This window comes from Giraffa tippelskirchi, chromosome 4 (assembly GCF_054371585.1).
Source record: "Giraffa tippelskirchi isolate mGirTip1 chromosome 4, T2T-mGirTip1v1.2.pri, whole genome shotgun sequence".
Classification (NCBI taxonomy): Eukaryota; Metazoa; Chordata; class Mammalia; order Artiodactyla; family Giraffidae; genus Giraffa; species Giraffa tippelskirchi.
This window is the reverse complement of record NC_137278.1, coordinates 141,381,080-141,406,469: the sequence shown is the minus strand read 5'-3', so window position 1 is coordinate 141,406,469 and position 25,390 is coordinate 141,381,080. Positions and strand designations below refer to the sequence as shown.

Sequence of the window (25,390 nt, the reverse complement as noted above, 5' to 3'; positions counted from 1 at the left end):
GAAAGGCAAAAAGATATGACAGTGAAAGATGAACGCCAAGATCAGTAGGAGTCCAATATGCTACTGGAGAAGAGCAGAGAAATAGCTCCAGAAGGAATGAAGAGATTGAGCCAAAGCAGAAAAAACCCCGGTTGTGGATATGTCTGGTGGTGAAAGTAAAGTCTGATGCTATAAAGAACAATATTTCATAGGAACCTGGAATGTTAGGTCCATGAAACAACACAAATTGGAAGTGGTCAAACAGGAAATGGCAAGAGTGGACATTGACATTTTAGGAATTGGTGAACTAAAATGGATGGGAATGGGTGAATTTATGACCATTATATCTACTACTGAGGGCAAAAATCCCTTAGAAGAAATGGAGTAGCCCTCATAATCAACAGAAGAGTCCAGAATGAAGTACTTGGGTGCAATCTCAAAAATGACAGGAAGATCTCGGCTCATTTTTTTTTCCAAGGGCAAACCATTCAATATCACATTAATCCAGGTTTATGCCCTAACCACTAATGCCAAAAAAGCTGAAGTTGAACAGTTCAGTGAGAACCTACAAGACCTTCTAGAACTAACACCAAAAAAGTTGTCCTTTTCATCATAAGGGATTAGAATGCAAAAGCAGGTAGTCAAGAGATACCTGGAACAACAGGCAAGTTTGGTCTTGGAGTACAAAATGAAGCAACAAAAGCTAACAGAGTTTTGCCAAGAGAATGCACTGGTCATAGCAAATACCCTCTTCCAACAACACAAGAGATTACTCTGCACATGGACATTATCAAATGGTCGCTACTAAGATCATATTGATTATATTTATGCAGCCGAGGATGGAGAAGCTCTATACAGTCAGAAAAAAAAAAAAAAAGAGAGAGAGAGAGAGCTAACTGTGGCTCAGATCATGAACTCCTTACTGCCAAAGTACTTCCATTCAGACTTAAGTGGAAGAAAGTAGGGAAAAGAACTAGGCCATTCAGGTACAACCTAAATCAAATCTCTTATGATTATACAGTGGAAGTGACAAATAGATTCAAGGGATTAGATCTGATAGAGGGTCAGAAGAAATATGGACAGAGGTTTGTAACATTGTAAGGAGGCAGTGATCAAAACCATCCCCAAGGAAAACAAATGCAAAAAGGCAAAAAGGTTATCTGAGGAGGCCTTACAAATAGCTGAGAAAAGAAGAGAAATGGAAGGCAAAGAATAAAGGAAAGATAAAGCCATCTGAATGCAGAGTTCCAAAGAATAGCAAGGAGAAATAAGAAAGCCTTCTTAAGTGAACAATGCAAAGAAATAGAGGAAAACAACAGAATGGGAAAGATTAGAGATCTCTTTGAGAAAATTAGAGATACCAAGGGACGATTTCATGCAAAGATGAGAACAATAAAGGACAGAAATGGCAAAGACCTAACAGAAGCAAAAGAGATTAAGAAGAGGTAGCAAGAATACACAGAAGAACTATATAAAAAAGGTTTTAATGACCTGGATAATCATGGTGGTGTGGTCACTCACCTAGAGCCAGACATCCTGGAGTGTGAAGTCAAGTGGGCCTTAGGAAGAATTACTACGAACAAAGCTAATGAAAGTGATGGAATTCCAGCTGAGCTATTTCAAATCCTACAAGATGATGCTGTGAAAGTGTTGTACTCAATATGCCAATTTGGAAAACTCAGCAGTGGCCACAGGACTGGAAAATGTCAGCTTTCATTCCAATCTCAAAGAAGGGCAATACCAAAGATGTTCAAACTACCATATAATTGCATTCATTTCACATGCTAGTAAGGTCATACTCAAAATCCTTCAAGCTAGGCTTCAACAGTACATGAACCAAGAACTTTCAGATGTACAATCTGGATTTAGGAAAGGCAGAGGAACCAGAGGACAAATTACCAACATCTGTTGGATCATAGGAAAAGCAAGAGAATTCTGGGAAAGCCATATATTTCTGCTACATTGACTACGTTAAAGCCTTTGACTGTTTGGATCTTAAGAACTGTGGAAATTCTTTAAAAGATTTGGATAACAGACCACCTTATCTGCTTCCTGAGAAACCTGTATGCAGGTCAAGAAACAATAGTTAGAAGTGGACATGGAACAATGGACTGGTTCAAAATTGGGAAAGGAATACATCAAGCCTGTCTATTGTCACCCTGTTTATTTAACTTGTATTCAGAGTACATCATGCAAAATGCCAGGCTAGATGAAGCTCAAGGTGGAATCAAGATTGCCAGGAGAAATATCAATAACCTGAGATATGCAGATGACACCACCCTAGTGGCAGAAAGCGGAGAGGAACTAAAGACCCTCTTGATGAAGGTGAAAGAGTGCAGTGAAAATGCTTGCTTAAACTCAGCATTCACAAAACTAAGATCATGGCATCCAGTCCCATCACTTCATGGCAAATAGATGGGGAAAAGATGGAAACAGTGGCAGACTTTATTTTCTTGGACTCCAAAATCACTTGGGTTGGTGACTGCAGTCATGAAATTCAAAGACACTTGCTCCTTGGAAGAAAAGCTATGACAAACATAGACAGCGTGTTAAAAAGCTGAGACATCACTTTGTTGACAAAAATCTGTGTAGTCAAAGCTATGGTTTTTCCAGTAGTTATATACAGATGTGATAGTTGGATCATAAAGAAGGCTGAGCATCGAAGAGTTGATGTTTCTAAACTGCTCTGTTGGAGAAGACTCTTGAGAGTGCCTTGAATGGCAAGGAGATCAAACCAGTCAATATTGGAAGGACTGATGCTGAAGCTGAAGCTCCATACTTTGCCCACCTGAAATGAAGACCTGACTCACTGGAAAATACCCTGATGTCAGGAGAGGGCAGAAGGAGAAGGGGTCGACAGAGGATGAGATGATTGGATGGCATCACCAAGTCAATGGACATGAATTTCAGCAAACTCCAGGAGATTTTGAAGGACAGGGAAGCCTGGCATGCTGCAGTCCATGGGGTCGCAGAGAGTTGACATAATTCAGTGACTGAACATACATATACAAAACTGCAAAACTGCTAGGGATCCCTCAATGCCTTTCAGAAAATCCTTGCAGGTGAGCATTCCTTAAGCTCATGCTTCATAAGTTTCAAGGCCAATAGGTTCCTGGTTGCCATTTTTAGATTTACCAAGAGCGTTATACAGTATATTTAGATCACCTACTCAAAAGCATAAGGACATTTAGTGTACTTATCTTATCTATTAATTTTTCTTTTTCTTTCCCCCATTTGCCTTCTGGTTTTTATAGTGTATTTTTTGTTTTTCTATTGATAGGTAAGGTTTATGACAGTCACTAAAATTATGTCTCCAATCTTTTGTAGATTTATTCCAAAACCCAATCAACAGTAATACAATATTACTATATAAATTATATTTTGTGTTGAATCAAGTAATATATTTGGATGCCTACAGAAATACATGCAACCTTGCATTGTTAAATTTTCCTACTCTAAGGGAAATCTTCCAAGCATCTTGACTTATGATATTCTTTTTTTTTTCAATTTTTTTTCTTAACTTCTGGATAAGACTTAGCTGACCTGTTTCTTATATTCCTGCTTCCCATTTTTTTTGTGTTTGTTTACACAATGCCTGGATTAACTCCTCAAATAATTTTTTTATCTAGTTTTGTAGGGGGTAGAGTTTGTGAATGTCCTTCAAAATTGAATGACTTCACAGACTATTACTAGCTGCAGAAAATATTTCTTATGCAAAAGTTTCAAACACATATTTAATTTAGTTTTACATGTGTATAGTTTATCATAATAACATGTTTTTAAAAGAATTTCAAAGAAAATTATGGGGAGGGAGGAGAGCGGTAGGCATAAAGAGGTAATGTTTATTTAATTCGCCTCAAGGTAAATGAGACCAATCTGAGGTGAACTCACCTTTTGCAATTGTTAAAAGGCATGCATTTATATGACTAAAAGCTGGGAGAAAATATTAGCCTTTACACTATTCAACCAGAAGAGTTAACTATTTTCTAAAAGTCTAAACATTTTTCCTGAAAGGGTTTTCTTCCTTTTTGTTTTCTCAACATTCAGGCTGAGGACAACTATGCCTTGTGAATCACCACAAAATACTCTTAATACATATGTCAGAATGACTTAGTGGGATGATAAGTACTCCCTCAACAATTAAATATACTGAAAGTAATCACCTTTTCCCATTGAGGTTTTCTTGTATGTATTAAATAAATTGTTTACACTCTATAAGCCTAGGAAAATAGGTCATTATACTCCAACTTTAGAAACTCTTCAAAGTAATACATTTATAGTATCTAATAAGAGATTATAATTTCTTCCTGCCAATTTTCTTAATATTTTCAGTAGTCATCAGTGCTGGTAAAAATGATGTATGTAACTTTAAAAATGTTTGTGCAAATTTGTGTTCATGACTCACTCATGAGTCATGATAATCCAATAATCCTGTATCTTTTCCTCATGTAGAAGAGAAGGGATTTGAGTAAACACAAGCTGACATGACCAGCATGATTTTTTTTTATGTACTTATTATCAGTCTTAATACCTGTCTGATAGAGAACTGTGTTTTTGTCATAGTCATGAATGGGTTGAACCAGGATCTTAGGAGAAGGCTTTGACTTTCTGTTTTTGCATTCCCTGATCTTTATGTTCATTTCCCAACCCTGACTTATCTGACTTCTTATCCCTTATCACTGTATCCACCTTGTTGTTGTTGTTTAGTTGCTAACTCATGTCTACCTCTTTTGCAACCCCATGGACTGTAGCCCACCAGGCTCCAATGTCCTTGGGATTTCCCAGGCAAGAATCCTGGAGTAGGTTGCCATTTCCTTCTTTAGGGGATCTTCCCAACCCAGAGATTGAACCCACGTCTCCTGTATTGCCAGTGGATTCTTTACCACTGAGCCACCTGGGAAGCCTTGTATCCATCTTAGCATGTTTTTAAAGCATGTCTTTGAAGTCTATCCATCAATTAGTACATAGCCTTTTGCTAGGTTGTAAGACAGAAGCTAAATAATAATGATAGGAATGACCAAGTAGTTCACACTTGAACTAGGAAGGCAACATTCCTGGTGGAATTAGAGAACATTGATGCTGAATTGTGTGGTGTGAACTGTCAATTCAATAGATTTTTAGAGAAAGAGATGATCACTTCTGGTTGTAGTTGTATATAATTTAGAGTTCTTTGATGGCCAACTATAGAAACTGATTGCCTAATGTAAGGAAAAATTTTAATTGGAAAGATATCATGATATTCTTATAAAACCTACAGAAAGACTAAAGAACTACCCACAAAATAACAGATTCCAAAGACTAAGCTGCCAGAATTGCTTGCTTGTGTTGTAAGAATGTGGCCCCTGGAGTAAATATGCTTCATCTATTTTTTCATGTTGTGTCACTTCACGCACTTATCAAAATCTCAGGAGAGAAAATGTGACAAGTCAAATGATGACTCCTCGACTATAATAAATCAGGCACCTTGACTTGCAGCTCACAAAGTGGATTTCTGCTTCTGCCTATGATGGAATAATATAAAACCAGCTGTTTGAAAACAACAGTTTGTGAATTATCTCTCAGTTCTTTATAATATCTCTGCTCTTGACTTGGAGTCAAAGAAAGACAATCCAATAGATTCAAATCTAAATAGATTTCCAACAATATTTACATCTATAAAGTGAATGATTTCTTTTGCTATTCCAGATGATGATTTGAAGGTAACAGCATTAGAATTCTGGCTTAGGTGTTTAGTAACTGTTTGATTTTGTGTAAGATGCTTCCTATAACCCTTCAGTTTCCCACCTTGCAGGATTATTGTGGGGATTAAGGCAAATTCATATAAGAACTGTTTGCAACATATGTACAAAATAAATGGAGGCATTGTATATTATTATTGAATAAGTAAATGTATCCCGAATAGGTATAACTGATGCAATAGATAAGACTCCACTTTTCTGTTAAATAAGATTTCTTACATTTCTGTCCACACTTGGTAAAAATTATTAATCCCATGTATTTCCTTCAAATTCTTATTGAATTAAAAATATAAGTTATTTAAAATAGAATAAAAAGTAATCACAGAAATTAGAGTTCTCTAAAATGGTTCATGGGCAGAAATTTTTATTCAGCATAACCTTGTATTTTGAGACCTGTTCAGCCACGTGTTTTGTTTTTTGTATTTTAAGGTGATGGTTTGAGGTCAGGTTTACCAAAGTATAACATGTTACCTGCTGCTGCTAAATATATTATTTTTTACTTTGATAAATGCTTTGTTACCATATTCAATGTTATATTCTGAGTGTATTATTGGTAACCTTTACATTGTTATGTTTGAAAACTTGTAGTGCTGAAATATAACAAAAGGCAAAGAAAGGCATTTTGTATTAGTAGTGTTAATTAATTCTGATTTTTACCATGAGAAACTAGGGTTCTGGCTACAAAATGAAGTCAGGGAGATACATAATAGGGACCTTCAGAGGGAGATGCCCACTGAATGTCTCTTGGTGCTACCATGCCCAGTGAAAATTGTGGATAGAAGATTGGCAACGAGACTGCCAAGCACAAGGATATCGAGGGCACAAACTTTGTTGGTAGAAGTCAGGCTCACTCCAGAAGGAAAACAACATAAATCAGCCATGTTGCATGTCGAAGCTGAGAAAATTCTAAATTTGGTAATGGAGGAGGGAGATAAAAATGTCTGTTATGGCCTTGGAATCAGGTGCAGCATTGGGGATGGCAGCTTGTTTCACCTACTTTCTTACCTTCAGTCTTGGCAGAGATGCCAGCTGGCCACCATCTTGAAAGGAATTCTGTAACTGACTGGACTTCACAGAAGGAAACTGGAAGTGTGAGTTGCAGGCACAGAGAATAGACTATTGTAACAACTCATGTGTAGCTCTTCTAATACTTTTATTCTGATCTTAGTTGTGAAGACTACTTATCTTGAAGACTTCAGCTAGATTCTTTCAAGTGTAACCTGACAGCACATTGCCTCAGGCCAACACTGAGCACCTCTTGCTTTCTGTTGGAAGGCTTCTGTTAGGCAAGTCATTAGATATCACAGAATTCTCTCAATATTCATGCTCGAGTAACTAAGAAATCTGGAGGTGTTAATGCCCTGTGGCTTAGCCTTCATCAATGGAGAAGGGAAAGTGAAAGTGTTTGTCGCTCAGTTGTGTCCAACTTTGTGATTCCAATGACTGTAGCCCGCCAGGCTCCTCTTTCCATGAAATTCTCCAGGCAAGAATGCAGGAGTGGGTTGACATTTCCTTCTCCAGGGGATCTTCCTGACCCAAGGATTGAACTTGTGTCTCTTGCATTGTAGGCAGATTCTTTACCGACTGAGCCACTAAGGAAACTGATTGATAAATGTTTTTACTTTACCCAGTGAATGGTTCTGACATGCATTTGGCTTGTGCAGGATTAAGCTACTTGTCACCCAAGTGATAGCCAGGTCAGTGTACATTTCTCTGTTGCCTTTCTCTTCTCCATTTTCACTCTTTCTGACTCTCAATGCTGTTCCCTGGAATCACATTCCCCAAACACTACAGTTGTCCCTTGTTATCCATTGTGGATTGGTTCAAGGACTCTTGAGGATAACAAGATCCATGAATGGTAAGTCCTTTATATAAAATGGTGTACTATTTGCATATAATATATTTATATCCTCACCTATACCTTGAACCATTTCTAGATTACTTTTAATGCTTAATACAATGTAAATGCTATGTAAATAGTTGCCAGTGCATGGTAAGTTCAAATTTTGCTTTTTTGGAACTTCCTAGAATTCTGAAAAATATTTTTGATCCACAGTTGGTTAAATCTGCAGATGCAAAAACTATGGATATGGAGGGCAGACTATACTCTTAAATATGCTTTATCTCAGTTGCTACTTTTGAGAAAACCTGGACTGAGACAAGAATATTTTGGAATGGCCAAAAAGTTTGTATATTTTGGCCATCCCAATAATTTGTATTTATTTAAACCTTATTAGAGACTTACTGTGATTCAGATATGCTTTATTTTTCTTACTTTTAAACTTATAAATTTTTTTATTTGCAGATAAAATGAATAAATTTAGACTATTGAAAGAAAATATCTGACATTATTTCATCTATAAATATATTTGTATGTATCTTTAATATATAAGGTCTTTAAAAATGTAACTACAATCTCATTATCACATTTCTAAAATTGGCAATATTTCCTTTATATTATCTAATGCCTAGTATGTCTTTACTTTTCCTTAATTGTCTAATAAATGTCTTTTTTACAATCAGTTTATTGCAGTCAGGGTTATAACAAGGTCATACAACTCTCAATCTATAGCAGTTCTTTTTCTTTCTTTCCTTCCTCCTTTTCTTTCTCTCTTTTATCTCTTCCATTTATTTATTTATGGAAAAATTGGGTCATTTTTTTTGTAGAATTTCCCACATTCTGGCTTTGACTGTTTCCTCAAGGTTCACTTTAACTATCATCCCTTATTTAAAAATAAAAGTATCATTTCTAAAAAAATTCCCTGCAAAATATGTGTTCCTGATTATCTGGGAATGGTTTCTATCTCTGTTTCCTTGTGCTGACTTTTCTGATTTCTGATTTGAGTGCTTTGCATTCTCCAATCTGCTGTGGCGAAAGAAAGTTCATTTCCTATTCACTTGGAGGAGTGACTTCTTTATTCTGTCCATGCTGAAAATGTGTTTCTACATGGAGTTGTGTTTGGTTATTCATATCATACCTCATTCCATAATGATTTAGGGTGTTATGCAAACCTACATACAGATCAACAATTTAAAAATAATGTATTAAAGAATTCAGGGCAAAAGGAATACTAAGGTAGAATACATAAAATTTAAGGTGTCACTCTGAACAGAATGAAGGTAACCAAGATGCTTCATGTAAAACACAAGTAGTCATTCTGCATGATTGTAATGTATCGATGGTAGTACTATTTACCAGGGCTTATAACAGTACCTGATCCACAGGACGAATAGAACACTAGTTTCTAACTATCTAACAATTCATGCTTATCACACAGCCTCCATATGTGACCAACTGAAGCCATTTAAGCCATATAGACAATTCAAAACATAAATTCTATATGAATTCTTGGTATACCTTCTGGGAATTAAATATGAAGACATTGAGAGTAGGCAGCATTTAAGAATAAGTACAGTAGGTTTCAAAGATTTAGATTCAAGAGTAAGACAGGATAGACAGTTATTTCTAAAGCCTAGAAATAAAAATTATTGCTTTTTTCCATTAAAGAAAAGATTAAGAGCATTGCGATGGTGTAAGGATAAGGAGTAACTTCAAAATAAAGTATGATTTGACATTTAGCAACTGGGAAAAATACTTCATAGAAGCAGTTTAGAGCTGAAGAACATCCATAGAGGTGATTGGAACACTTCAGATCTAATTTTCTAATCTGAAGCATTACAGCCATATATTTCCCTGAATGGTACCTATATATTTTAAAAAACATTAATTTAAAACTCATTTGGATGTATTATAAAGCCCAAGACAGACCATTTTTAAAATTGAAAACAAAACTGAAACACAATTAAACATTTTTAAAATATTCAAACAAAATAGGATTTTGATTTTTAGATACAGTAAAATGCAGAAACACAGTTCTGTTTCTTGTTAGAACCATTGAGCATTCAGGATTAAATAAAATAGACATATCAACACATTTTCGCAGGAGAAAATTAACTTGAAATTACTTTAAACTGTAAAGTGCCATATAAAATTATTACTCAGTTTTACTGTGTACTTAGCATTGTCAGATACTGAAAGCAAGGAAAAAATAAGCAAACAGATAAACCAAGCATAGATTTTGGATCTTGCCTGAGAGTCGCTGACAGGACCTCCCTGTCATCATAACAGTGTAATCAATGTTTTTGGAAGTCTCTTGTCCCTTTGTTTCATTATTTGTATCAGAATATTCTGTGGTCAGAGATTTTTTATATTCACATCCACATAAATGTCTACCAACTGAATGTTAAGTCAAGCTCAAATATTTTATCCTCTAGAGTATACATATGTGACAGTTGCAAAAATGAAGAAAAATAAACTATAAAATTTAATTAAATGACTTCTTTAGTATACTAAGCCTTCTTGTATAAACATCAACCAAACTGAAATCCATTTATTTGTAGATTCAATTAAAAGCATTTTGACAAGCAGGATAATAATTCTGGGTTCTTGTGTTACAGTATGGTTGCTCATACATTTAAGTCAAAGTTTAGTCAATTAAATTTATTCTGATATTTATTAATTCAACAACATTTTATTGCTCACTACTATAGCTAAACACTTTGCTTAGTTATAGGACTGTAGAGGCAAGTGAAGCAAATTCCTTTCCCTCAAGAGTCAACAGTTTAGTAGAGGAAACAAAAGGAAATGTAGGATTACAATTTTTCTTAATATGAGCCAAGTTAGAAAGAGAGATGTAGAGGCAGCTTTAGGTGAGCAAGGCTGGTAAGAGTGGTGGTGGTGGTGGTGATAGTAGTAGTATTACAGTCAGCCTGAGATTATGCTCAAAATTCTCCAAGCTAGGCTTCAACAGTATGTGAACCGTGAACTTCTACATGTTCAAGCTGGATTTAGAAAAGGCAGAGGAAGCAGAGATCAAATTGCCAGCATCCGTTGGATCATCAAAAAATCAAGAGAGTTCCAGGAAAACATCTACTTCTGCTTTATTGACTACGCTAAAGCCTTTGACTGTGTGGATCACAGCAAACTGTGGAAAAGTCTTCAAGAGATGTGAATACCAGACCACCAGACCTGCCTCTTGAGAAATATGTATGAAGGTCAGGAAGCAACAGTTAGAACTGGACATGGAACAACAGACTGGTTCTAAACCAGGAAAAGAGTACGTCAAGGCCGTATATTGTCACCCTGCTTATTTAACTTATATGCAGAGTACATCATGAGAAATGCTGTGTTGGATGAAGCACAAGCTGGAATCAATATTGCCAGGAGAAACATCAATAACCTCAGATATGCAGATGACACCACCCTTATGGAAGAAAGTGAAGAAGAACTGAAGAGTCTCTTGATGAAAGTGAAAGAAGAGAGTGAAAAAGTTGGCTTAAAACTCAACATTCAGAAAACTAAGATCATGGCATCCGGTCTCATCACTTCATGGCAAATAGATGGGGAAATAGTGGAAGCAGTGACAGACTATTTTTTTCTGCTCCAAAATCACTGCACATGGTGACTGCAGCCATGAAATTAAAAGACACTTGCTCCTTGGAAGAAAAGTTATGACTAACCTAGATTGCATATTAAAAAGCAGAGACATTACTTTGCCAACAAAGGTTCACCTAGTCAAAGCTATGGTTACTCCAGTAGTCATATATGGATGTGAGATTGAACCATAAAGTAAGCTGAGTGCCAAAGGATTGATGCTTTTGAACTGTGGTGTTGGAGAAGATTCTTGAGAGTTCCTTGGACTGTAAGGAGATCCAACTAGTCAATCCAAAAGGAAATAAGTCCTGAATATTCATTGTAAGAACTGTTGCTGAAGCTGAAGCTCCAATACTTTGGCCCCCTGATGTGAAAAACTAACTCATTGGAAAAACACCCTGATGCTGGGAAAGATTGAAGGCAGGAGGAGAAGGGGACAACAGAAGATGAGATGGTTGGATGGCAATCACCCATTTGATGGATATGAGTTTGAGCAAGCTCTGGGAGTTGGTGATGGACACTGGCATGCTTCAGTCCAAGGGTTGTACAAAGTTGGACACGACTGAGTGACTGAACTGACTGTGAGAGTTAGTGTTATACAGGCCAACACAAAAGTGTTTCAAGAGTAAAGATCCATGAAACTGTTAAATGCAGAGAGAGGTCAAGTAGGAAGACAAAAACGTACCCATTGGCCTTAGTGGCCCCAGAATGGGCAATTTCAGGGGAGGCAAGCTTCCAGTAGATTAAAGAGGGAATGATGGTGAGAAATCAAAGAGGAGATGTCAATTTCTTTTTAAAGAAATTTGGTTATAAAGTGCAGTGGAGATCTTAAATACTAGGTAAGTGTGAACAAGAGGGATAAGAAAAAGGATTTTTATTTTTTTCTTTACAAAGTGTGGAAAATCTAGAAATAACCTATAGGAGTTCTTTATAGGGGAAAGAAACAGTAGTCATGTATGGATGTGAGAGTTGGACTATAAAGAAAGCTGAGTGCCGAAGAATTGATGCTTTTGAACTGTGGTGTTGGAGAAGACTCTTGAGAATCCCTTGAACTGCAAGGAGGTCCAACCAGTCCGTCCTAAAGGAGATCAGTCCTGGGTGTTCATTGGAAGGACTGATGTTGAAACTGAAACTCCAAATCTTTGGCCACCTGATGTGAAGAGCTGACTCATTTGAAAAGACCCTGATGCTGGGAAAGATTGAGGGAAGGAGGAGGGGACGACAGAGGATGCGATGGTTTGATGGCATCACCAACTCAATGGACATGAGTTTGAGTAAACTCTGGGAGTTGGTGATGGACAGGGAGGCCTGGCGTGCTGCGATTCATGGAGTCACAAAGAGTCGGACACGACTGAGTGACTGAACTGAAGCTAACTAAATAAGGGAAAGAACCTATAAACCTTCAAAGGACTTTGAAAATTAAAGGCAAAGAAGAAAAAATGCATGATAGCAAGTCCCTAAGAATGAAGAGGGTATGGGGAAAAGATTCAAGCATAAAGCAGGAAGAACATGAAAAAAGAGGAAAAATTGGAAATTTCAGCTTAATTGGATAATTCTCTTAGTCAAGTAGGTAGCTATGCTTTGAGCCTGTCTGATACAGCGAGGGAGACATGGCCTTGGAGTTTGATGTCTTGTCAAGAGAGAAGAAAAAGTAGCAGCTGGTACCAGAATGAAAAACACAGTGCAGGGGTTATTGATTATTTTAAAATATCTTATAACAGGTTCTGTCTAATACTTTGAAAGAGCTATTCATAATCTTAACAATTAAACACTGTCATTTTTCCTTAAATGTATTCTCACCACAGCTGCTATTATCTTATCAACATCTGCCCATGCCTTATGGAAGTTTATTTGTCAAGTGAAACTAGAATAAAAAGCTTGACATTTAATATATTTAATATGCAATCTGTCTCATGATGCATCAATGACTTTATTTTTAATATGGAATCTAGATGAAAATCTTTGGGTTGAAAAAGAAGATTACAAATGTAAATGTATTTTAAATACAATTCCATAAATAATAATATCATGAATTTATCAATAAGATTGCTTGTTTATCTGAAGATTTATGATAACATTCTTTGTTAGAATTGTGGTTTCAGTTTAATAATGAAAAGTATTTTGTACATTGATGTATAGCAGAAACCAATGCAGTATTGTAAAGCAACTATCCCCCAATTTTTAAATTTAAAATATTTTTTAAAAATGAAAATAAAAACAACTCCAAAATAGTACTTTGTAGGTTTGATTATATATTTTATTTTCTATTGAGTTATTTATATAAAAGTTACTTGCTATGATGGTTTTGAGGGTGTTCCCAGGTGGCACAGTTATAAAGAATTTGCCTGCTAATGCAGGAGATGTAAGAAATGAGGATTCAATCCCTGGGTCAGGAAGATTCCCCAGAGTAGGGAATGGCAACTCTCTCCAGCATTCTTACCTGGAAAATTCCATAGACAGAGGAGCCTGGAAGGCTACAGTTCACGAAGTTGCAAAGAGTCAGACACGACTGAGCGACTGAGTGCACCCGCGTGCACGCGTGCACGCACACACACACACACACACACACACGATGGTTTCACAATGTTGTGAATACACTTACTGCCCACCGTGTGGTACACTTAAAATTGGTTAAAATGATAAACTTATGCTATATATATTTCACTGCAATAGAAAAGTGAAATACACTTTAGTACTCTTTATGTTGGACAATTTTTTATTGTGAAAATAAAATATAAACTGAATTAGATATTTCGATGTTGAAATTAAAGAGCATTTGAGTGTTAAATAGTATTTGAGTGCATTAGAGAAAGGAAAGGTCCGAGAAAAATAAATGTCCCCACCTACTTCCATTATTCTCTGGTGGTATACTGTAAGAAAATAATTGTTTAAATCTTGCTAAAAACTCCTGTAGCTAATAAGGACTATAACTTTAAAAGAATGTAGTTTTTCACAAGTTAATCAAGGAGGTTATGCAAGGAAGCACAGGAGTTAACAAGAGACTCACTCCATCAGTTTCCTTGGACATTTTCTGCCCTTGTTTATCCTGGAAGGTAACCTGGGTGGCAAGAAAACACATTGACATACTTAGGATTTGAAAATCATATATTTGAACTATGAGATTTGTCTTATTATGGCTGATATAACAAACCTAAGAAACTACATAACTACAGACTCATTAGTATTCACTGTATTTCCTACAAGCTCCATCTCTCAGCAGGGATAATCATTGATTTACTTTCTGTTTTTATAGATCTCTTCTGGACATTTTGTACAAATGCTATCATATAATATATGTTCAGACTGGCTTCTTACACTTTGTACAATGTTTTCAAGGTTCATCTGTATAGTGAATGTTTCAATTTGTTGTTGTTCAGTTGATCAGTTGTTGATCAGTCATGTCTGATCTTTGTGACCCCATGGACTGCAGCACCCCAGGCTTTCTGGTCCTTCACCATCTCCTGGAGCTTGCTCAAATTCATGTCCATTGAGTCGGTGATGCCATCCAACCATCTCATCCTCTGTCATCCCATTCTCCTCCTGTCTTCAATCTTTCCCAGCATCAGGGTCTTTTCTAATGAGTCAGCTATTCGAATTGGGTGGCCAAAGTATTGGAGCTTCATCATCAGCAGAAGTCCCTCCAATGAATATTCAGGATTGATTTCCTTTAGGATTTCACTGCTCAGCCTTCTTCATATTCCAAGTCTCACATCTATATATGCTGCTGCTAAGTCGCTTCAGTCGTTTCCAACTCTGTGTAACCCCATAGATGGCAGCCCACCAGGCTCCCCTGTCCCTGGGATTCTCCAGGCAAGAATACTGGAATGGGTTGCCATTTCCTTCTCCAATGCATGGAAGTGAAAAGTGAAAAGGAAGTCGATCAGTCATGTCCAACTTGTAGCGACCCCATGGACTGTAGCCTACCAGGCTCCTCTGTCCACGGGATTTTCCAGGCAAGAATACTGGAGTGGGGTGCCATTGTCTTCTCTGACATCTATATATATGACTACTGGAAAAACCACAGCTTTGACCTTTGTTGGTAAAGTAAATGTCTCTGCTTTTTAATACACTGTCTATGTTTGTCATATCTTTTCTTCCAAGGAGCAAGAAACTTTTAATTTCATGGCTGCTATCACCATCTTCAGTGATTTTGGAGCCCAAGAAAATAAAGTCTGTCACTGTTTCCATTATTTCCACATCTCTTTGCCATGAAGTGAGGGACCGGTTGCCATGATCTTCGTTTTTTGAATGTTGAATTTTAAGCCAACTTTTTCAGCTTCATCAAGAGACTCTTCAGTTCTTCTTTATTTTCTGCCATAAGGGTGTTGTCATCTGCATATGTGAGGTTATTGATATTTCTCCCAGCAGTCTTGATTCTAGCTTGTGTTTCATCAAGCCTGGCATTTTGCATCATGTACTCTGCATATAAGTTAAATAAGCAGGGTGACAATATACAGCCTTAATATACTCCTTTCCCAATTTTGAACCCATCTAGAATTCTAGAATTCTCTTACTTTTTTTATGATCCACCAGATGTTGGCAACTCGATCTCTGGTTTGTCTGCTTTTTCTAAATCCAGTTGAACATCTGGAAGTTCTTGGTTCATGTACTATTGAAGCCTAGCATGAAGAATTTTGAGCATTACTTTGACATCATGTTAAATGAGTGTAATTGTGTGATAGTTTGAACATTCTTTGGCATTGCCCTTCTTTGAGATTGGAATGAAAACTGACATGTTCCAGTCTTGTGGCCACTGTTGAGTTTTCCAAATTCACTGGCATGTTGAGTGCAGCACTTTCACAGCATCATCTTTTAGGATTTGAAATAGCTCAGCTTGAATTCTATCACCTCAACTAGTTATGTTCATAGTGATGCTTCCTAAGGCCCACCTGACTTCGCACTCCAGGACATCTGGCTCTCGGTGAGTGATTTCACCATTGTGGTTATCTGGGTCATTAACATCTTTTTTGTATAGTTCTTCTGTTCTGTATATTTTTGCCACCTCTTCTTAATATCTTCTGCTTTTGTTATGTCCATACATTTCTGTTTTTAAATGCACCCATCTTTGCATGAAATGTTCCTTGGTATCTCTAATTTTATTGAAGAGATCTCTAGTCTTTCCTATTCTATTGTTTTCCTCTATTTCTTCACATTGTTCACTTAAGAAGGCTTTGTTATCTCTCCTTGCTATCCTTTGGAACTCTGCATTCAGATAGGTATATCTTTCCTTTTCTCCTTTCCCTTTCACTTCTCTTCTTTTCTCAGCTATTTGTAAGGCCTCCTCAGACAACATTTTGCCTTTTTGCATTTTTTTTTTCCATTGGGGATGGTTTTGATCACCACCTCCTGTACAATGTTATGAACCTCCATCCATAGTTCTTCAGGTACTCTTTCTATCAGATCTAATCTCTTGAATCTATTTGTCACTTTCACTGTATAATCATAAGGGATTTGATTTAGGTTACACCTGAATGGCCTAGTGGTTTTCCCTTCTTTATTTAATGAAATCTGAATTTTGCAATGAGGACTTCATGATCTGAGCCACAGTCAGCTCCAGGTCCTGTTTTTCCTGACTGTATAGAGCTTCTCCATCTCCATCTAGTTCTCTGATCAGGGGTCGAACATGGGCCCCCTACATTGGGAGCAAGGAGTCTTAACCACTGGACAACCAGGTAAGTCCCTGGGTTGTCTTATTAGTGCATTTTAATAATTGTTTATTTATAGATAGATAAATTCTGTCACATTTCAGAAAACTCCTCATAACCCAAGGTCGTGAAAATTTGCTTTTATATTTTTTTCTAAGCGTTTTATACTTTTAGCTCATGAATCTAGGCCTATGTTTTATTTTGAATTATTCTTGTGTTTGTTGTGTGTGTGTGTGGTATTTTTTGGTATATAGATACTGAACTGTCCTGGTATCATTTGTTGAAAAGACTATTCTTTCAAGCGTGGATCTTACTTTTCAATATTATTTTGTCTCTTCTGAGTTCTTTAAATTTCTATATGATTTTGGAATCAGCTTGTCAATTTCTGCAAAAAAAGCCAGATAGGATTTTTGAGAGGATTGGATTGAATCTGTACGTTAGTTTGAAAACTACTTTCATCTTAACAATATTAAGTCTTCTGAACAATGAACTTGGGATGTCCTCCCATTTATTTATGCTTTCCAGTCTTCAGTATGTACAAGTTCTATATTTCTTTCATAAGTTTATTTCTAAGCATTTTATTCTTTTTGAGATCATTTTAAATGGAATTGCCTCCTTAGTTTAATTTTCAGTTTGACTATTGCTAACTTATAGAAATGCTACTGATTTTGGTTTATTGATACTGTAACTAAAAAAATCCATCCTAAAAGAGATCAATCCTGGGTGTTCATTGGAAGGTCTGATGTTGAAGCTGAAGCTCCAGTACTTTGGCCACCTCATGCGAAGGGTTGACTCATTGGAAAAGACCCTAATGCTGGGTAGGATTGGGAGCGGGAGGAGAAGGGGACGACAGAGGATGAGATGGTTGGATGGCATCACCGACTCGATGAACATGGGTTTGGGTAGACTCCGGGAGTTGGTGATGGACAGAGAGGCCTGGCGTGCTGCAATTCATGGGGTCGCAGAGGGTCGGACACGACTGAGCGACTGAACTGAACTGAACTAAAAAAATATACCCAGAGGGATGGGATGGGGAGGGAGTTGGGAGAGGGGTTCAGGATGGGGAACACATGTAAACCCATGGCTGATTCATGTCAATGTATGGCAAAATCCACTACAATATTGTAAAGTAATTAGCCCCCAACTAAAATAAATAAATTTATTAATTAAAAAAATATATAGAAATTTTATTTTACTTTATGAGGCTTTTTATAAAGTTACGTGATTTATGATCATGTTTATAATCATGATCCTTAGAAATCTGAATGATTATTTAGCAGATTGCCCAACTGACTTTCATATAAATCCAACATCTACTAACACTTTACATTGGAAAGTAGCATGTTGAATTAGGAAAAGGGTTTCCCAAACTGACAGTTCTTCAGAAATACCTGGGGAATTTTTTATATATATTAACTCCTTTTATTTTCTAATGGCTGAATCAGAATTTGGGGGAAAGAGCCTGGATTCTTTACTTTAAAAAATATCTTGAATTAATTTGGTGCAGCCTACTTGTGAACTTGCACTTAAGAAACACTATGTTATGCTTCCATAAGGCAAACATATTCCTGTGAATTCACTTTGATGAGCCTATTGGAATGTGATTTTTATTAATTCATTAAAAAACTTTGCATTGCAGTGAACAGAATCAAATTTCTGATTTCATAGAGCTGAAATTCTATCATGGAGGAAGTTAGACAGTAAGATATAAGTGGCGAAAAGGAAAGTAAAGCAAGCCAAGGGTCTAAAGAATGACAGAGGCACAGTTCAAAGTGTGGTCAAAGGAGATCCTTCCCATCAGGTGATACTGAAACAAAGACCTGAATGAGAGGAGAAAAATGACTCATGGAAGTCTCTGAGAAAAAAAGCTCTGTGCATAACGAATAGAGAATGTAAAGACCTACTGAGAAGGAGCTTATGTGAAATGTCCAAGAATAAGGAGGCCACTAGATTTGAGAACGGAGAAGGCAATGGCACCCCACTCCAGTACTCTTGCCTGGAAAATCCCATGGACGGAGGAGCCTAGCAGGCTACAGTCCATGGGATCGCTAAGAGTCGGACACGACTGAGTGACTTCACTTTCACTTTTCACCTTCATGCATTGGAGAAGGAAACAGCAACCCACTCCAGTGTTCTTGCCCGGAGAATCCCAGGGACGGGGGAGCCTGGTGGGCTGCGGTCTATGGGGTCGCACAGAGTCGGACAGGACTGAAGCGACTTAGCAGCAGATTTGAGAAGGTGAGTTACTGAGAAAGTAGTAAGAAATGAGATTGGAAAATTTGGAGCACACCATATTACTCTGCATGAAATCAGAAGTTTATGTAGTTTTGTACAGAAGGGTAACATGATCTAATTTAAAATATTAGGGGGAGAAAAGATAAAGAAGGGCTAATAGGAAGCTGTGACAATTGTCTTTTTGCATAGTTCTCAATGTGTGGTCCAAGGAACACCAGGAAAATACTGAGATCCTTTCACGAATCCATGAAGTCAAAGCTATTTTCATGATAAGTAAGATGTCATTTGCCTTTTTCACTTGCTAACATATGCACTGATGGTGCAAAAGTAATGATGAGTAACACTGCTGTCACCTTAACATGAACCAAGATAGTGGCATCAAACCCTACTAAAAGTCATAGCGTTCTCTACAACCACAACTCTGCCATCAACAAAAGTTTTGTACCCATGATGAAGTAGTAGAAATTAGTGTTATTAAATCTCGACCTTTGAGAACATGTCTTGTTAATAAACAATTCTGTGTGATGAAATGAGAAGCTCTTCTGCTGTCTGTGAAGTATAATAGTTGTCTTGAAGAAAAGCATTTGTGCAAGTGAGTTGCAAGTTAAACAGGCTTTTAAAAAAATGTGAACTGAACATCATTAAAAGAATGCTGACAAACTATATCTATTCAGACTTGAGTATTGGGCAAATATTTTTTTTTGAAAATGCACAAAGCAAGTTTGCTACTTCAGGGGAAACAACTGACAGTATTTGTTGCCAATGATAAACTTTGAATTTTAAAGGAAGTATTAAATTTTGGAAAACGTGTATCTGTCAACATGAAGTCAGTGCTTCTCAATAGTTCAAACATTTCAAGGAGATTGGTGGTGTTGTGTAAAACTATGTTGCTCTCCTAATATTCTTTAAAAATGAACTTTTTTTGTTGTTCTGTCACTAAGTTGTGTCTGACTCTATGAGATCCCATAAACTGCAGCATGCCAGGCTTCTCTGTTCATCACTATCTCCTTGAGTCTGCTCAAACTCATGTCCATTGAGTCAGTAATGCCATCCAACCATCTCAACCTCTGTTGCCTCCTTTCTTCTCTTGCCCTCAATTTTTCCCAGCGTCAGGGTCTTTTCCAATGAATCAACTCTTCACATCAGGTGGCCAAAGTATTGGAGCTTCAGCTTCAGCATCAGTCTTTCCAATGAATATTCAGGGTTGATTTCCTTTAGGATTAACTGGTTTGATCTCCATGCAGTCCAAGGGACTCTCAAGAGTCTTCTCCAATACCGCAATTCTTTGTTGCTCAGCATTCTTTATACTTAAATATTTACAAAACAGAAAGAGACTCATAGCCATAGAAAAGAAGCCTATGGTTACCAATGGGGAAAAGGGAGAGGAGGAATCAATTAGGAGCTTTGGATTAACAGAAGCACACTAATAAATACAAAATTAACAGCAAGGTCCTACTTATAGCACATAGGCTTTCAGAAGGACAAATACTGCATGATTCAATATCTTGTAATATTTTTTCCTATAATGGAAAAGATTCAGAAAAATATATAAAATATATAACAATAGATATTGGAATCACTTTTCTCTACACCAGAAACTAACACAATATTGTAAATCAGTTACACTTCAATAACAAATATAGTCATTGTTCATAAATGTTAACATGTTACATACAGTAACTAATAAATTAAAACACAGACTTTCAGAAAGACAAATACTGCATGATTTAACTTATATGATGACTCTAAAGTAGAAAAATACTTTTATTCCTTTACGTGTAGTTGTCTTGTTTTCCCAGCATCACTTTTTGAAGAGACTGCTTTTCCTCATTGTATATTCTTGCTTCCTTTGTTCTGAATTGATTAACTAATTGTCTGGTTTTATTTCTGGGCTCTCTATACTCTTCCATTGACCTATGTGTCTGTTTTTGTGCCATTATCATACCAGTTTTGTTTTTTTTTTAATTACTGTAGCTTTGTTGTATCATCTAAAGTCAAGGAGAATGATTCTTCAAGCTCTGTTCTCCTTTCTTGTGATTATTTTGACTATAGGGGATCTTTTTTGTTTCTGTACAAATTTTAAAATTATTTGTTTTAGTTCTGTAAAAAATGCAATTGGTATTTTGATAGAGATTGCGTTGAATATGTAGATTGACCTGAGTAGTAAGTTTATTTTAACACTATTAATTCTTCCAGTCCAAGAACTCAGTTTCTTTCATCACTGTTTTATAGTTTTCTGAGTAGATGTCTTTTCCCTCTTTAGGTAGATTTATTCCAGGTATTTTGTCCTTTTTGATGCAATGATAAATGGTGTTGTTTCCTCAATTTCTCTTCCTGGTATTTCATTTTTAGTGTATATAAGTGCAACAGATTTCTGTATATTAATTTTGTATCCTGAAAATTTACTGAATTCATTGATGAGCTCTAATAATTAGAACATTTTCTAACACTATATAAAAATTCAAAATGGATTAAAGACCTAGATACTATAAAACTCATAGAGGAAAATATAGGCAGAAAACTGACATAAATCACAGCAGTATTTTTTTGATCTGTCTTCTAAGTAAAAGAATAAAAGCAAAAGAAAGACACGGGACATCACTAAAATTAAAAGATTTTTAACCTCAAAGGAAACCATGGACAAAACAAAAGGACAACCTACTGAATGAGAGAAGATATTTGCAAATAATAGGGCTGGTAAGGGATTAACAGGCAACATATATAAACAGCTCATACAACTGAACATCAAAGAAACAAACAACCTAACTTAAAAATGGGCATGAAACTGAGTATAGTTTTTTCCCAAAGATGAAATGCAGATGGCCAACAGGCACATGAAAAGATGGTCAATATCACTAATCATCAGGGATATGCAAGTCAAAACCACAATAAGATATCAACTCCCACCTGTCAGAATGGCTAGCAATTAAAAGAACTCAAACAACAAATTACTGGTGAGTATGTGGAGGAAAAGGAACATTTGTACACTGTTGGTGGATTAATGCAAGTTGGTACACTCACTGTGGAAAACCATATAGAGTTTTCTCAAAAACCTAAAATTAGTACTATCATATGACCCAGCAATTCCATTCCTACTGCTATATGCCTTAGAGAAAAAACAAAACCACTAATTCACCAAAACATATATGTGCCCCACTGTTCAAAGCAAGATTATTTACAATTGCCAAGATATGGAAGCAACCTGGGTGTCCATCAACAGATGAATGGATAAGGAAGATGTAATATATGTATTTCATTCCAGAATAGAATACTACTCAGTCATAAGAAAGAATAAAATTTTGCCATTTGTAGCAACTTGAATGAACATGGAAGGCATTATGCTAAGTGAAATAAGTCAGAGAAAGACAAATACTGTCTGATATTATTTATATGTGAAATCTGAAAAATACAACAAATCAGTGAACATAACAAAAAATAAACATACTCATAGATACAGAGAGGAACTAGACATTACCAGTGGGGAGAGGAAATGGGGAGAGGCTATAGAGGTAGAAGATTAAGAGATACAGACTATTAGGCATAAAATAACCTACAAAGATATATTGTACAACATGGAGAATGTAGCCAATATTATAACTATAAATACAGTACGTGTGTGTGTTAGTCGCTCAGTTGTGTCTGACTCTTTGTGATCTATGGACTGTAGCCAGTCAGGCTCCTCTGTCCATGGAATTCTCCAGGCAAGAATGAGAGTGGGTTGCCATTCCCTTCTCCAGGAGATCTTTCTGACCCAGGGATCAAACCTAGGTCTCCTGCACGGTGGGCAGATTATTTACCATCTGAGCTACCTGGGAAGCCCAAAATGGAGTATAACTTTTAAAAATAGTGAATCACTATATTGTACACCTGTGGCACCCCACTCCAGTACTCTTGCCTGGGAAACCCCATGGATGGAGGAGCCTGGCAAGCTGCAGCCCATGCGGTTGCGAAGAGTCGGACACGACTGAGCGGCTTCACTTTCACTTATCACTTTCATGCACTGGAGGAGGAAATGGCAACCCACTCCAGTATTCTTTCCTGAAGAATCCCAGGGACGGAGGAGCCTGGTGGGCTGCCGTCTATGTGGTCGCACAGAGTCGGACACGACTGAAGCGACTTAGCAGCAGCAGCAGCAGCAACTTACATAATATTGTACAGCAGCTATACTTCAGTTAAAAATAAATAAAACATGCATAGAAGTAGAGAGTATGATGGTGTTGTCAGAGGTTAGGTGGCAATAGAGAGTTGCTAATCAACTGGTATAAAGTTCAAGTTACTCAAGGTGATTTAGTTGCAAAGTTTTGCCGTATAACATTGTGTCTTTACTGTATTGTACACTTAAAAACGTATTGAGGGATGATCTCATGTTGTGTTCTTACCACAATAAAAAAGAAAAGGAGGAAAAAAAAAAGGAAACAAAATTCATGGGCTTTCAGTTTAGAAATACCAGAGTCAAAGTCAGTTTGTGTGACCTTGGGGGATTTATTTAATCTCTGATACTTAGTTTCCTTATCTGCTATAAGGAAAACAATCATAAATGTTATAGATTAGTAGTCCACATTAAATAAGTAACTTATTAAAGGAATAACCTATAGTTTTAAGCATATAAATCTACATTATAATGGTATCCTTATTTAGGCATTCCTTCTTTTCAAGATTCTTTAAGTTTTAGTCCAGCATTCTGTCAAACATTGGAATACAGTGCCTGCACTGTGATGTTTTATATATGCCTTTTCTATGCTACAACACATTACAATATGTTCTCTTAACATTTGTGGAGATTATTTATCTACTATGTGCTAGGGACAAATGAAAAGGACAAAGTAATGTCTAATGAATGCCTGTGATTTTATTTAATACAAGTCAATTTTTAAATGTGGGAGAATAAAATTTAAAATCTTTACTAGTTAAGTATTAAATCACTGATGGAAATAGAGACATTCATTCACTCATTTCTTTAAGGTGAATTTATTGAATTCATACTCCAAATCAGATACTACTGCGTGCATAGTTGCTCAGTTGTGTCTGACTCTTTGCGATCCTGTGGGTGGTAGTCAGCCAGGCTCCTCTGTCCATGGGATTTTCCAGGCAAGAATACTGAAGTGGGTTGCCATTCGCTTCTCTAGGGTATCTTCCCCACCCAGGAACTGAACCTGGGTCTCCTGCATTGCAGGCTGTTACTATATTGCCTGAGCCACCGTAATTCAAAAGCGGACAATAAAGTGTTCACCTCCAAATAATTTATGGTTGCCCAGGGACAGCCACAAGTTCAAATAAGCCAAAACAATAATATAGGTACCATGATAGAAAGGCCTAAAGTGGAGAGAGAAAGTACAAAAGATAAAGTGGTTAATTTGCTGTAAGAGATGAATGGAAATCAGAAGATGTTTCCTAAAAGAGGTGATGTTGGAGTGAATCAGAAAACACAGTATGTATTTGTCTGGTGGACGATGGTAGTGGGGGTTAGAAGAGAGCATTCTAAGGAAAGACAACAAAGTGAGCAAAGTCACAGATGTGTGAAATAGCATAACATGCTTTATGAGATGCTGTAATTTCCGTATAATTGGAAGAGGATTTGAAATTAGGAAGCAGCAAGAAATAAGCTATGACTTAGTCATGGAGAGCCACATATATTTATAGATGAATGAGCCACTAAAAGACAAGATAAAGACCCACATCCTCTCCCAACTTCCATCTAAATCCATCTAAGACATTTTTCCAAGAGTAGCAGTCCAAATTTCAGAAGTGACTTTTAAATGAAATTATGGAAGGCCTTTAAAAGTACCTATAAGCAATTAAATAACTACTTCAAAAGATGCTTGGGCAAGGTTGAGAAATTTCCAAACACTGAATTTGAATTTGTCTTTGTGACTCCCAGTGCTTTTTCTGGCAGTTACATCATGAACATCTGCTTGAATCATCTTAGTTCTTATGAAATTTTGCTTATCTACAGAGAGAAACACATATTGTTGGCCCAAGTCCAATATGCAATTTTTTCCTCAGATTTTGAAAAAAATAACAAAAAAGAGTTATTAAATTGCTGAATAGTTAAGAGACTTAAAAAATATCACTGAAACATGTCCAGGGTTTAAAATTTGGAAATTTTTAGAAATTTCACATATAGCGGAACTAATGAGGATAATAATGATGATATAATTTTGAAAACTTTTCCATTGAATAAGAGATTAATTTTTATAGTAAACAAAAGAAAACAACAAGAACTAACTTATTTAATTTAACAAAGTATAGAAAAATATATAACTGTTATCCTAACAAATGAAAAGATCTGTAAAGGCCTCAATAAAGTGCAAAAGTTGAGCTGAATATACTGAGCAGAAGAGCTCAATAACACAAGTCAA

At 36.5% G+C, this 25,390-nt stretch overlaps 1 long non-coding RNA gene across 1 annotated transcript in view; it reads left to right on the top strand.

Annotated features, from left to right (window-relative positions):
• The first annotated feature begins 622 nt into the window (after window positions 1-622).
• LOC145546666 (uncharacterized) overlaps window positions 623-25,390 on the top strand; it is a 41,338-nt gene continuing 16,570 nt past the window's right edge. Inside the window, exon 1 of the long non-coding RNA XR_014083133.1 lies at window positions 623-3,041. This is a non-coding gene — a long non-coding RNA (uncharacterized LOC145546666). The remainder of the gene's footprint in view (window positions 3,042-25,390) is intronic.